The sequence below is a fragment of the Mus caroli genome, chromosome 5, assembly GCF_900094665.2.
Source record: "Mus caroli chromosome 5, CAROLI_EIJ_v1.1, whole genome shotgun sequence".
In the NCBI taxonomy this organism is placed as follows: domain Eukaryota; kingdom Metazoa; phylum Chordata; class Mammalia; order Rodentia; family Muridae; genus Mus; species Mus caroli.
Genome location: NC_034574.1, coordinates 39,699,989 through 39,711,534, shown reverse-complemented (window position 1 = coordinate 39,711,534; position 11,546 = coordinate 39,699,989).

Below are 11,546 nucleotides of genomic sequence, written 5' to 3'. Positions count from 1 at the left end.
GAGAGAGAGAGAGAGAGAGAGAGAGAGAGAGAGAGAGAGAGAGAGAGAGAGAGAGAGAGATGTCAGTGAATATATCAAGAGGGGAAGATGCTAATATGTGGAGGGAAGTCCACTTTCCAGGCTGCTTTTCCTCCCAGTCCACCTTGTTGTCTGCCCTCTCTTGGTTGCTGACCCTCCTGACTTGGATTTTTTTTTTTTTTGAGGTAGTATCTCATTACGTAGCCCAGGCTAACCTTAAACTCGTAGCAAACCTCCTATCCCAGCTTCCCAAGTTCTGGGATTACTATAGTTCTAGACTCTGAAGAATGGCAGCAGCACTACAGAACTTCTCAAAGCAGAGGCTTTCCTTAGCAGAGATGGTTCCAAACTTCTCTTGAAGTTCTTTTGAGATTTTGGCTTAATGATGCTGTACAAACAACACATAGTATAAACCACGCTTCCACTCTGAAGTCTGAGCCCTTTCCCAGGCTATTCACTTGAGGTATGGCACTCATGGAAATAAGTGGTGCCAGCTTCCCTCATGTAGGTGGTCACCAAGGGAAACAAATGGCACCCAGCAGTGTTTTGGGGACACTGTATTCAGCAAGTCAGTCACATGGTATCTCACACCTTCATATAAGATGAAATTACGTTAGATGACTTTGCCCAACTATATAAGGCAGTCTGAGTTCTCTGGTCATATGTAAGGTAGGCCAGATACTTTGGTATTTGGCAGTATTAAGTGCTTTTTGATTTATATTTTCAGCTTATGATGGGGTTACTGGGACATAACCACATCATAGGTAGGGGAGCCGCTCTATTTTTATTTCTTCATTGCCAAGATTTAAGGCTTGGGAGTACTAAAGCTCTCCAAACACAGGATCTCCTATGTTAATGCTTTGACTGATATCAGATTCTCGAGTTGAAAAGTCACTCAAATGTGTACCTAATCTTGCTACTAAAAGGCACGTTGGCTAATTTGTCTATGAATTTTGAAAGCCTGTGGCTTTAAAATTCTTCCTTTTCCTTTGGCACTTGCACCATAAACTGGGCTTTCTTCTGACACTTCCAATTCCTTCCTTCAGGGTGACAAATTTTAAATGTACTTTTGTGGACACACTCTGTGGCAGCATGATCCCCAGGCAGGCTAAATAAAGAGGCTGGCTTAGTGACTAAAACATGCTTGAGCAGTGGATTCCAGAGGCTTGCTACATAAGCCCTAGTTCAAATCCATCTTGTCAGAGAGGAAACACTCAATGACTCTTTGAAGCAGAGAGCTCTCCATCCCCCATCCAAACAGCCATCTTCTTTCTTCCTTCTTGAGGTCGGTAATGCACCAGGCAGAAATGAAGAGACAGAAGGAGATGGCCTAGAATAATACTCAAACAAACATGAAAAAACAAACAAAGGAAAGTCTGACAATCGTTACACTTACTCAGTCTGAACTGACCTGAGATCTCTGGGTAGAAAGAGGGGATTCAGATGAAAAGAGGATGTTGCCAAAATGAGATTTGGAAACGAATTCAAAAGCTGGGCTTGATGCAGCAGATTTATGCATGCTGTCTGCTTCTCAGCAATTTAATTATTGTCGATCTCTGCCTTGAGCCCCTGGTTTCTGGGAACCAGCTTAGACTATTTCCAACTTCGTGACCTTTATTGCCACATGTTTCATACCCCAAATTCTTCAATCCCTCTCTGTCCCCCACTAGATCTTATGTTTAAGCAACACCTCCAGTCTTGTTTCCAATTATTAGCATATCAGGGGACAAAGGTTCTTTTTAACAGTATCATGTTGAGGGAAATTTCTGCATCTTAGCCAGATGAGAAATTGCTGACTGGTTTGGATCCCAGCAAACATTTTCAGGCTGCACCAAAACAGGAGCACTGGTATGTCAACAGGCCTCTGTGGTGACCCTGGGAGCCATGCTTTGCATTCACAAATGCATCATCCTGGGGATGCATTGCTGGAAAAGACCCCTGTCTTTCTCTTGTCCTGAATTAGTTGCTGCTTGGTTCTCAGGCATGTTTTTCAAATCCTGAATTGAAGAAGCTCTACAAAGTGGGATTCTACAGATGAGTAATAGCTGGTGAGTTTCCAGGTTTCATAGGTAGAAAGCAGTGATGGATAGATATAGAAAGCTGGCCTTCGTCCTTTCCCATCAACCCCGCTGACCTTATTTTCATCCAGTCATCAACAGTACCCTACTACCACCACTGCCATCATTATCATTAGAATCATCATTTCTAGCATCTATCAAAAAAAATGAGTCTTTCCAGGCACGGTAGGGGTATAAGCTCATATAACTCTTCTGAAATCACCATAAATAAATAAATTATTATTACACTAACATGGCAGTGTGCATGTGTGGCTCAGAGAGGTTAAGCATCTTAGGGCTGGGTGAAAAGTTAGTGATAGGCCCTGAGACTTGAACATAGAGCTGTTTGAGTTCAAAGTTTGTGGCCTTCATCCTGTCCCAAGCTGAGCAATACAGGTAACTTTTTTCTCCCTCTAAAATAGAGGTTTTGGTGTGCTTACAATCAGTGGGAATCATAAAGCTGTGTCAGATAAAACGCATCCTTCAAGCTTAATGCTAAACGAAACAGTAGACTCCCTTCCCTAATCTCCTTCTAGGTGTCAACTGCTCAGCGATTAGGGCACACTTCATTCCTGTCTGGAGTACAAATGGTTTAGAACCCAACTTCACCACATAGGCTTTTGTACTTGACTTTTGCACACCCGTAGCAAACGTCTTCAAATGACATATTTGTACTGAGTGTTCCTTCATGGAATAATTCTGTACATGGCACAAAAAATGACATTTTATTAGTCTTCCTTGTTTTCAAAAGTGAGTAATTGGGAATCCTTTTAATTCCAAAGCCACATAAACATCCATGACTAGGGAAGTTAAAAACAAGCAACAAACAAATCAAGTCCTTCAAATGGTATTGGTCATTTTCCATCTGCTAGATCAGCTACTAGAAGCTGTCGGCTGGAGATGCCTGGGTCCCTGCTGGAAACAAAGTGGTTCTGGAGCAAGGCAAGCTATTAGAGGGGATAAAATGCAACATTTGTGCCTCATACAATTTCTGTGAATTTTTTCCCCATGAACCCCATCATTGTATCTTGACATGTGACAGTGTGCTGTCATTCATTGGCTTTATAAAAGAAACACTAATTTAAGGGGTGAGGAAAAAGACATTCTGGAGAGAGGGGAGATTTGCTTAGGAAATTGTTTGGGAGAAACAATAACCTAAAGTTTTCTCTGGCTTTAGTTTTTTAAATATTGCATATTAAAAATATGAAAAAACTGCATATGAAAATAGTAAGCTTAAAAAGCATAGTCTTAAAGATAGGAATCATCTTATTAGTGAGGAGACTCTTAGTAAAACTGAATGTTAGCCAGTGAGAGCCTGCTGGTTCTAATGAAGTCTGAAATACATTTTCTATGTTGGAGAACTCTTAGATTTTCCTATATAGGGGGAGGTAGGAATTTCATTAGTGTAGAAAATAAAACTCAAGCACATATTTGAATCCTCAAGGGGACTCTGTGTTTGCAAACCTTTTGCTTTTGGTAAGTGCACAGTAGAACTAAAGATGCTCTCAGAAGCATGGGTCTACGGTCACTATTGCCTGCTTATCTCTTTATGATTCTATCCTGTGGCCTTGGACATCCCCTCCCCCAACGTTTCCTAAGACCTTTCTCTAATTTGGCCCATTATTGCTTCATTCCCAAGTTCTTTATTTTCCTATGGCTTTAAAAAATATTATAGTATTGAAGACTGGGAGGGGGGATCATCACCAAGACAACTGAATTTGTTCTCTGTGCTTTCTTTTGGTATCAACTTGACATTTTGCTCAAATTGCTCCGACTATTTGTAGAGTATTGCATCTATGAAGTACAAATGTGTTAACCCTGTAGGTGATCCAGAATGTTCCAGAACTTCCGGCATCCTGGAGGTTGATTGGTCCCTGGGATAGGAAGGGCAAAGTGCTATGAAAAGTCAGATACAAGAAAAAGAGATTCTGGTTTCCTTGATGTCTGGAGCCCATGCTCTTGGGCTTAGGTGTCGTGCATCATTTATCCCAGGCATTTTATCACTGTCTTGGCAGCATGGGTATTTGAATTTTGACATGAAATTTGTCCTTCAGATGGTCATCCCCTTTCCTCAGGATTCTAGAAACTTTATATTGCCTACTCATTTCTTTTAGATGACTCCTACCGGTTGATTAAGGTTATGAGATGATATTCACTTGTGCTTCTTACCCAGCACTGGGACATAGCCTGGTAGATGGAAGTAGTTGGCAAAGATTTGCTTAGTCGCATGTGAAAAAAAAAATCAAAACTTAGCTTTATTATTCTGAGACTTAAGCACACAATCCACCAATCAATCAGTCAATATTTATTTACCTTCTCCTATTTGTTGGGATCTGTACCCTGAGGGCCTAAAGCAGAGGCGATTTTCAAAAAGTTTGATATCTGGTGAATTACAGATGCAGAACCCTCAGGATGGAGCTAGAGCAGCCAGAGATGACTTGTAAATAGTTGGTCTACATGCAGATGTTCATTCTGGCTTCATTCTGACCCCGAGTTGAGTGATTCCAGACCTCATGCAATTTGCAGTCTGAGGGAGAGCTAATTGCAATTGAGTGATTCTGAATGTGCTGGGTATTGGAAGGATTAGGATTTCTATGGCGCTATATTGGGGAAATACTTAGCCTAATACCAGTAAAAGGCAGAAGAGATGCTATGGTTCAGATACAAAATGTACCCATAGGCTCAAGTGTTTGAACTTGGTCCTTAGCTGGTGATGCTGTTTTGGGAGGTTGTAGAAACTTGTAGAGTGAGGCAAAGCTGGAAGAAGTGAGTTGCGGGGAGAAGAAACTTAGAGTACAGTCTCTTTTTGTGTCTTGTGTGGTTAAGCCTCCATGTGTTCCCACTCCAGTGAAGGTTTCAGGAGCATCTCCACATCTTCCTCAGCATAGTGGACTGAATCATCTTAAACCTTGAGCTGAAGTAAATCCGCCTTTTAACTGGAGTTTTCTTGAACACTTATGGTAAGGCTTTTGTAGACTGATTGATTAGATCTCCCATAATGTGTAGAGTTGGACTGTGTTACAAATCTTGAGACAAAATTTTCTTTAGCTCCCCCTTTTTACTTTAATATTCCGCTGTCTTGCAGCTGTGCATCTGATCAAATGGCCCTTCAATTATCAGGTACGATGTTTGGAATGCATTGACCCAATAGACTCATCAATACAAAAGCCGAGTTTGTCATTAGATAACATTCATAGCCAATAGCGGAGACTTCCCTGTTTGGCTGTCACCACCTGCCCAATGCTCCCACCAATGTATCTGGTGAATGCATTAATTTATAAATTTCTCTTGTTTTGCTGTGACCATAAAAACTCATGTAACTGCTTCCACAGTGTATCTACTCATTCAGGATAACCTGACTCCATATTCTTGAAACTTGGTCACTTATAACACAATATGCCTTATTTTCTGTGAAACAAGAGCTATGTTCTACACCAGCACTCACTTAAGGTGCTTCTTGTCCAGTACTTGGTCACAGTGACAGAAGTAATTAATACACTAGAAAGCTATTTATGAAGAAGATGTCTCCATTCTTAGCCCAAGTGTTTATTCCCAAGGCCCCATATATTAACACAGGCATTATCTCCCTCCTCTCTGAAAAGACAGGATTTAAATTTGGCTTTTCCCTGCTCACAATGCCTTGAAGACTCTCAAGCCTTACATTCAGGTTTTTAGAGATGTCGTGAAAATTGCCATGAACTGGTCAACTTAAACAGCAGAAATTGACTTGACATAGTTATAAAGGCTGAAAGGTCAAAGTTAAGCTATTAATAGGTTTGCTTTCTTCAGAGATCTTTCTTTCTTCAGTCCTCAGCACTGACCTAAGATACATGCAATTTGGAAAAAGCCCAATGGCAGCCTATGATGATAGAATATTTTCTCATAATCATTTATCAAAGTATGAAATAGAGACATAAGACGTAGACGGCTACCCTCTTGGGGTTTCCTCTCATGGTCATTTGTCTGTGAGGTTATACCCTTAGAATTTCCCCTCTATGTTCTCTTTTTATAGAGTAGCAAGTCAGATTTTGTTGGGCTGCCATTTTTTTCCCTAGTAATTTCTGTTTAGAGCCTGTTACTCTACATAGTACATTATCTATTCTGAATTACTTAGGGTCATGGCTACAACATAGGAAATTCAGGGAGAACATGATTTAGTCTACAATGTCCCTCTCAGCTGAAGAGTGACTAATGTTATCTGAGAAGATAACATTGTGGACTTCTTTATGTTTTTGGAAGGGCTGGAGCATTTATAATTAAATATGCACATAGTAGGGTCATAAGATAGTGCTGTGTAACACTTTTTCTGGGTAGAAGCAATATAAAATGTCTACTCATCCGGGATAGGGAACTGACAGCAGACCAAAGTAAAGAAACTTGGTGAAGCAGTGACTTAATTGGGATTATTTACAGGAATATAGATGAGAGGTTACTAACAGGAAGAAAGATGATGCAAAGGATGGATATCTCTGAAAACATACTCCAACATGCCTGACTGTGAACCTTTCTGATGGCAGCAGACAAGTCAGAGAGTCTCTTCCAGGCTGCTGACCTTGGCTGGCCTTAGTGTCCTTAGCAGTCCTCACTACTACCCTGGGAAAGAAGGGCTTTGACAGGGTTGGTTTCAGGGCCTTCTTGAGACAAGAAAGTTACTAAATCTTAAGGAGCCTGTCTTTAGAATATTCTAAATCTTAATGTGCAGCCCTCTAGAATAGACTGTTTCAACTCAGAGCAAACTGCTATTCAACAGGTAAAATAAGATAGGGCCAAAAGAAACTAACTGATGAATAACTTCTATCCTGTAAGATCAGGAAGGACTCTTTAGTAATAGCAGATAATCATTATGAAGCAACTTTCATTATTTAACTAATATTTGTTAAGCAAATACTATATACTATATACTATATATACACCATCGGAGGTATTTTTAGACACTGCAAATAGTCAAGGGGGGAACTTCTTTGGCTTTTGCAATCTAATACCCTGACTTTCTTTATCACAGGTACTGTTTGCTTTACCTACCCTGGGACTCACCCTCCAGCTTGGCCAGTGTTGAGCTTATAGGTCAGAAGAATTTTCCTTAAGGAGTCCTGCCTTCCCTATGCTTATTCTTCCTAGTGGGGAAAGCCTACATCCAGTGACTGACACTTGGAAGTGCAAAGGACAAGTACCTTACCTCAGCTGTGAGGGAGTCATCCCAGCCCCCAAGTTTCTTGTGGGGTGTGCTGAGGTCTCTTCACGGCTGTGTGCTTGTGAAACTTCTCTTCTTGCCCATTCCTGTCTCTCATTGTCACACAGATGATGTTTTGTGAGAAAACTATGAAATTTCAACCCCCGGAATTCATTTCAGAAACTACTTTGTGGTCGTTCTCAACCTTGGCTCAACAGCCTTGACTGTCTTCGTTCATTTTGTTTTCCTATAACAGAATACTCGAAACTGGCTAGTTTATAATGAACAGAACATTTGGCTCATAATCTTGGAGGTTGGGAAGTCAAAGATAAGGAACTTGCATAGGACCAAAGAAGACATTCCCACTATTATTCTATTAGGGATGAAAGCACAGAAAGGACACAGACAGACAAACAGACAGACAGAGAGACAGAGAGAATGAACTTATCCTCTTATAAGGAGCTATTACTCATATCTCTGCTAGCCTTACCTCTCACCACTGCTACTGCTGCCCTGAATATTAAATTTCTAACACGTTCTCTTTAGAGGGTACATTTAATCCTTGGCACTGACCTAAGATACATGCAATTAAAAAAATTGACAGCCTGTGATGCTAGAATATTTTCTCATAACCTTTTATTGAAGTAGGAAATTGAAATGTAAGGGGACCAAGTGATGAACTGTAGATCACAGACCTAGTTAAAGGTTAAGCTGGGGTGTGCACCTGACTCTGACTGACCTATGAATGTTTCCCTGACCTTTTTTCTTTACCCTCTTCTCCCTCCTTTTCTCTTTTCTTCCTCTTTGTCCTCCCACCCTCAAAGTAACAAGAAACTGAGCCTTGAGAAATCAGAGCAAATCTTGGGTGAGCCTCAGCTCTGAGGATGACTTCTCTTAGCTCTCAAGAGTTAATCTGGATGTGTGCTGCCTGGATAAGAATCAAGTCATTTGTTATTGATCCTAAAAAAAAAAAAAAAAAAAAAAAAAGCCATTGTCCCTTTTCCCCTAAAGTATCACTGTAATGCAGTGTATTGATTTCAGGAAAGGCAATTTAAGCTAAGTTAAAAGAAAAAAAATCTGTGAAAATATAGGTTTTGTTAAAAACTCAAATCCATAAAGCCATTTTGATTTCTCATGATTGTGGCTTGACTGTTGGCTCCAATCAAATAAGAACATATGCTAACGAAGTACAGGAAGGGTAGATGCTATCCACATTCTTTACTTACATGAGGCTGGACTCTTTTCCTAAAATATGCAGGGTTTCTTATATACTGCCTTATTTTTTATGTGTGTTCTAGATATCAGCATTTTTCTCTGCTTATTGTCTTACCAGCTAGAAGGTTTGCATAGCCTTAATTTGTAGATAAGGAAACTAGTTAGTTTCGAAAAGGATTCAAGTGCGCCAGGTCATTGAGCAACACCACACTCAAGAACAAATGTTTTTGTCTTTCACCTTCCAATAGAAAGTGTGTGAGTAGTAGCTTGGTGGTCCTCAGAGTTAGAGTAACTTCTGATATGAAGCACAGACTCTCTGGTCTTGGAGGTTTAACATTCAATCACCTGGCCTAGGGAACACAACCAGGAGGCTTACTTTAAACTATGCTAGAGAGATAGGGGGAATAATTAGCCCTCTATTTTTCTGTTCTCGTCTTCCTATTCAGGGAGCTGCACTATCACATTGTGTGTATGTTGAGAAAGATAGAAAGTTAAGACTTTTTTTTCCCCCCAATCAACCATACTACTTCCTGAGTGAAAAAAGAAATCAAAAGGAAAAGACACGACTTCTAGGTATGATGGAGAAGAAAGTTTATTATAGATTTGTGGGAGAACATAGCCAGAGGCAGACAGATCTCAGCGAGTCGAGAGTGGTCATGATCTTGAACCATGAGTGGAGGTGGGATGGGGAGGGGGAGCCAAGTACAGCAGCCAGGAGGCCAAAATTACAAAAAGGAGGGCTGGTAACTAAAATGCCTGGATTATACAGATAAGAACCTCTGAGGAAAATGCAGTCTCTTCTCTCTGGGTTGGAGAGTTCAGGGTAGAGGATAGAGTATGCCAGCCACACCCTGTGACAGGTAGGGACTGAAGGATGCTAGGAGACACTGGAGGCCAGGTTCTTTTTGATATGTTAAATAGGCAACTAGGGGCACCTTGGCAGCTTGTCCTGGGTTTGAAACTTCCATATCAATCAGAAGGGGATTTAGGAAAACAGTCTGATTTTCACCTTCATGGAATATGCAGTTACTCATTTCTTAAATAAAATAAGATTCATGCACACATCGGTATACAAGATTTCTGAGTCAAACTGGGAAGGGACAAAGCAAGTTGTGGAAGAATGAGTTCACTTTCTGTTGCTGTAACAAAAACACTAGGGGCAACGTTAAATGCTGGCAGGTTTGTTTTGGCTTACAGTTTTAATGGCTTGTGTATGTGTCTAAGTGTGTGTATGCATTTATAGTGTGTGCATTTTTACAATCTATTTTAGTAGAGAGGAGTCAATGATAGTTGAACAGAGTGAAATAATCAATGCTTTTCCATGCTCTGAAATAGCTTTTACATTTTTTTTTCTAAGAAAACAATCATATGAAACAGGCCTAATGCTAGTTTTGTCTTACATCTTTGGCTACCTTTTAAATTTCTTCTTTAATTATTAACTTACTTAAAAATCCAAACCCAGGTAGTCTGGCTGTAGATGCAACTATCGTTATTTTAATCTGTGTGCATCATCTCTAGTTAGGCCCAGAGTCTTTCTACTAAAAGGCTAGTATTAGTTTTGTTGTAGGAATCATTTTACTTGCACAAACTTGCTCGAGTATAATCCATTTTATATTTGTGATTTTTTTTTAAATCTAAAGGGTCACTTTTCATCTTAACTAGAATCACCTGCAAAGAGTGTCAGTTGAGTAACTGTCTTTATCAGGTCAGTCTGTGGACACCACAGTGGGAGGATTGTCTTGATGAATGCAGGAGGATCCAGACAGCTGTGGCTGGTTCCATCCCTAGGCAGGTGGTCCTGGCTTATACCAGGAAGTTACTCAGGCAGTTAGGAAGCAGTATCCTCCTTGGATGCTCTGCCTTTCCCTGCTTGTGAATGAGTGTTCCTGGTGGAGGTGAGTTCCCTGCTGGAGGTAACACTGCACAGAATAACAAGGAGACCTACCTTGAGCTTCCTGCCTTGAGCTACTGCCCTGACTGACCTAATGACCTATGACCTGGAAGTGTAAGATGAAACAAACCCTTTCCTCCCTAAGTTAGAGTGTTTCATCACAGCAACAGAAAGGGAACTAGAATAATGACAGATTAGATAATATCCTATTTTACATTCACACTTCTTTTTACTTTCCATTAATTATTTTATATATTAGTACCTTTATGTTTATTTGCCTTTAATTACTTTAATTGGATCATAGGTAACTTAAACTAATAGTCACTTTAAAGATCTTTGAATGTCAATGAGGCTACATCTCAAAGACTGTGTTATATAATGCCACTATCAGTGTTACTTTTGAAAAAAATCTGTACTTTTAATCTTAATTTTTGCTTTTACTTAGAAGTAACCGAAAGATCTCTTGAGAATTTTTGAGTTGTTATTTTATGGGCTGGCACACTATCTTTTGCTATCAATTTCGAGAGTCATTGGATTGTGTGATAATTTCTATTTTGGGGCTGAGATATTTGAGTCTGACCCATATTTTAAATCTCTTGTGAATGTTTAAAAATGTCTAATCTCTGTTTATATAGCCTCTTGTTGTAAGTACTTACTTAAGTTTACCAAGGCTAAAATCCAAGTTCCTACTTTCATAGAAAATGACAATCATTTTTGACGGAATGTCTTTCACATTAACAATTCTGCTATGCCAAGGAATGATTCCCATCTGTGCCTGCTGTCTACTAACTTTATAGCTTTATGCATTTTGAAACTATTTCATGTGACTATAGGTGCTTTGTGGATTTTACTTTACGGACATAAAACGTTTCTTGTGTTTCTTTTAACGTCCTGCCTCATTGTATATTTTAAGATCTAAAATTAACATTGAAGAACAATTTCTCCTAAGGAGGGTAGGTGGAGAGCAGATGTTACCATTTGCCTGGCAGCGGTGGCCAGTGTAGTTACTTAAAAGGGCCTGTGACACCTTATTTTTAGCTTCTTAATTTCACTTTAATGTGGTTCTTATAACCAGGGCATAGGTATTCTTATTTATCTTAGCATATCATCACCAGTTTGTATGCTTCCGTGTGATGGCTATAAGGCAGGTGTTTTTGTTATGATTAGTGAAACATTTGGATCTATTATTGCTGCT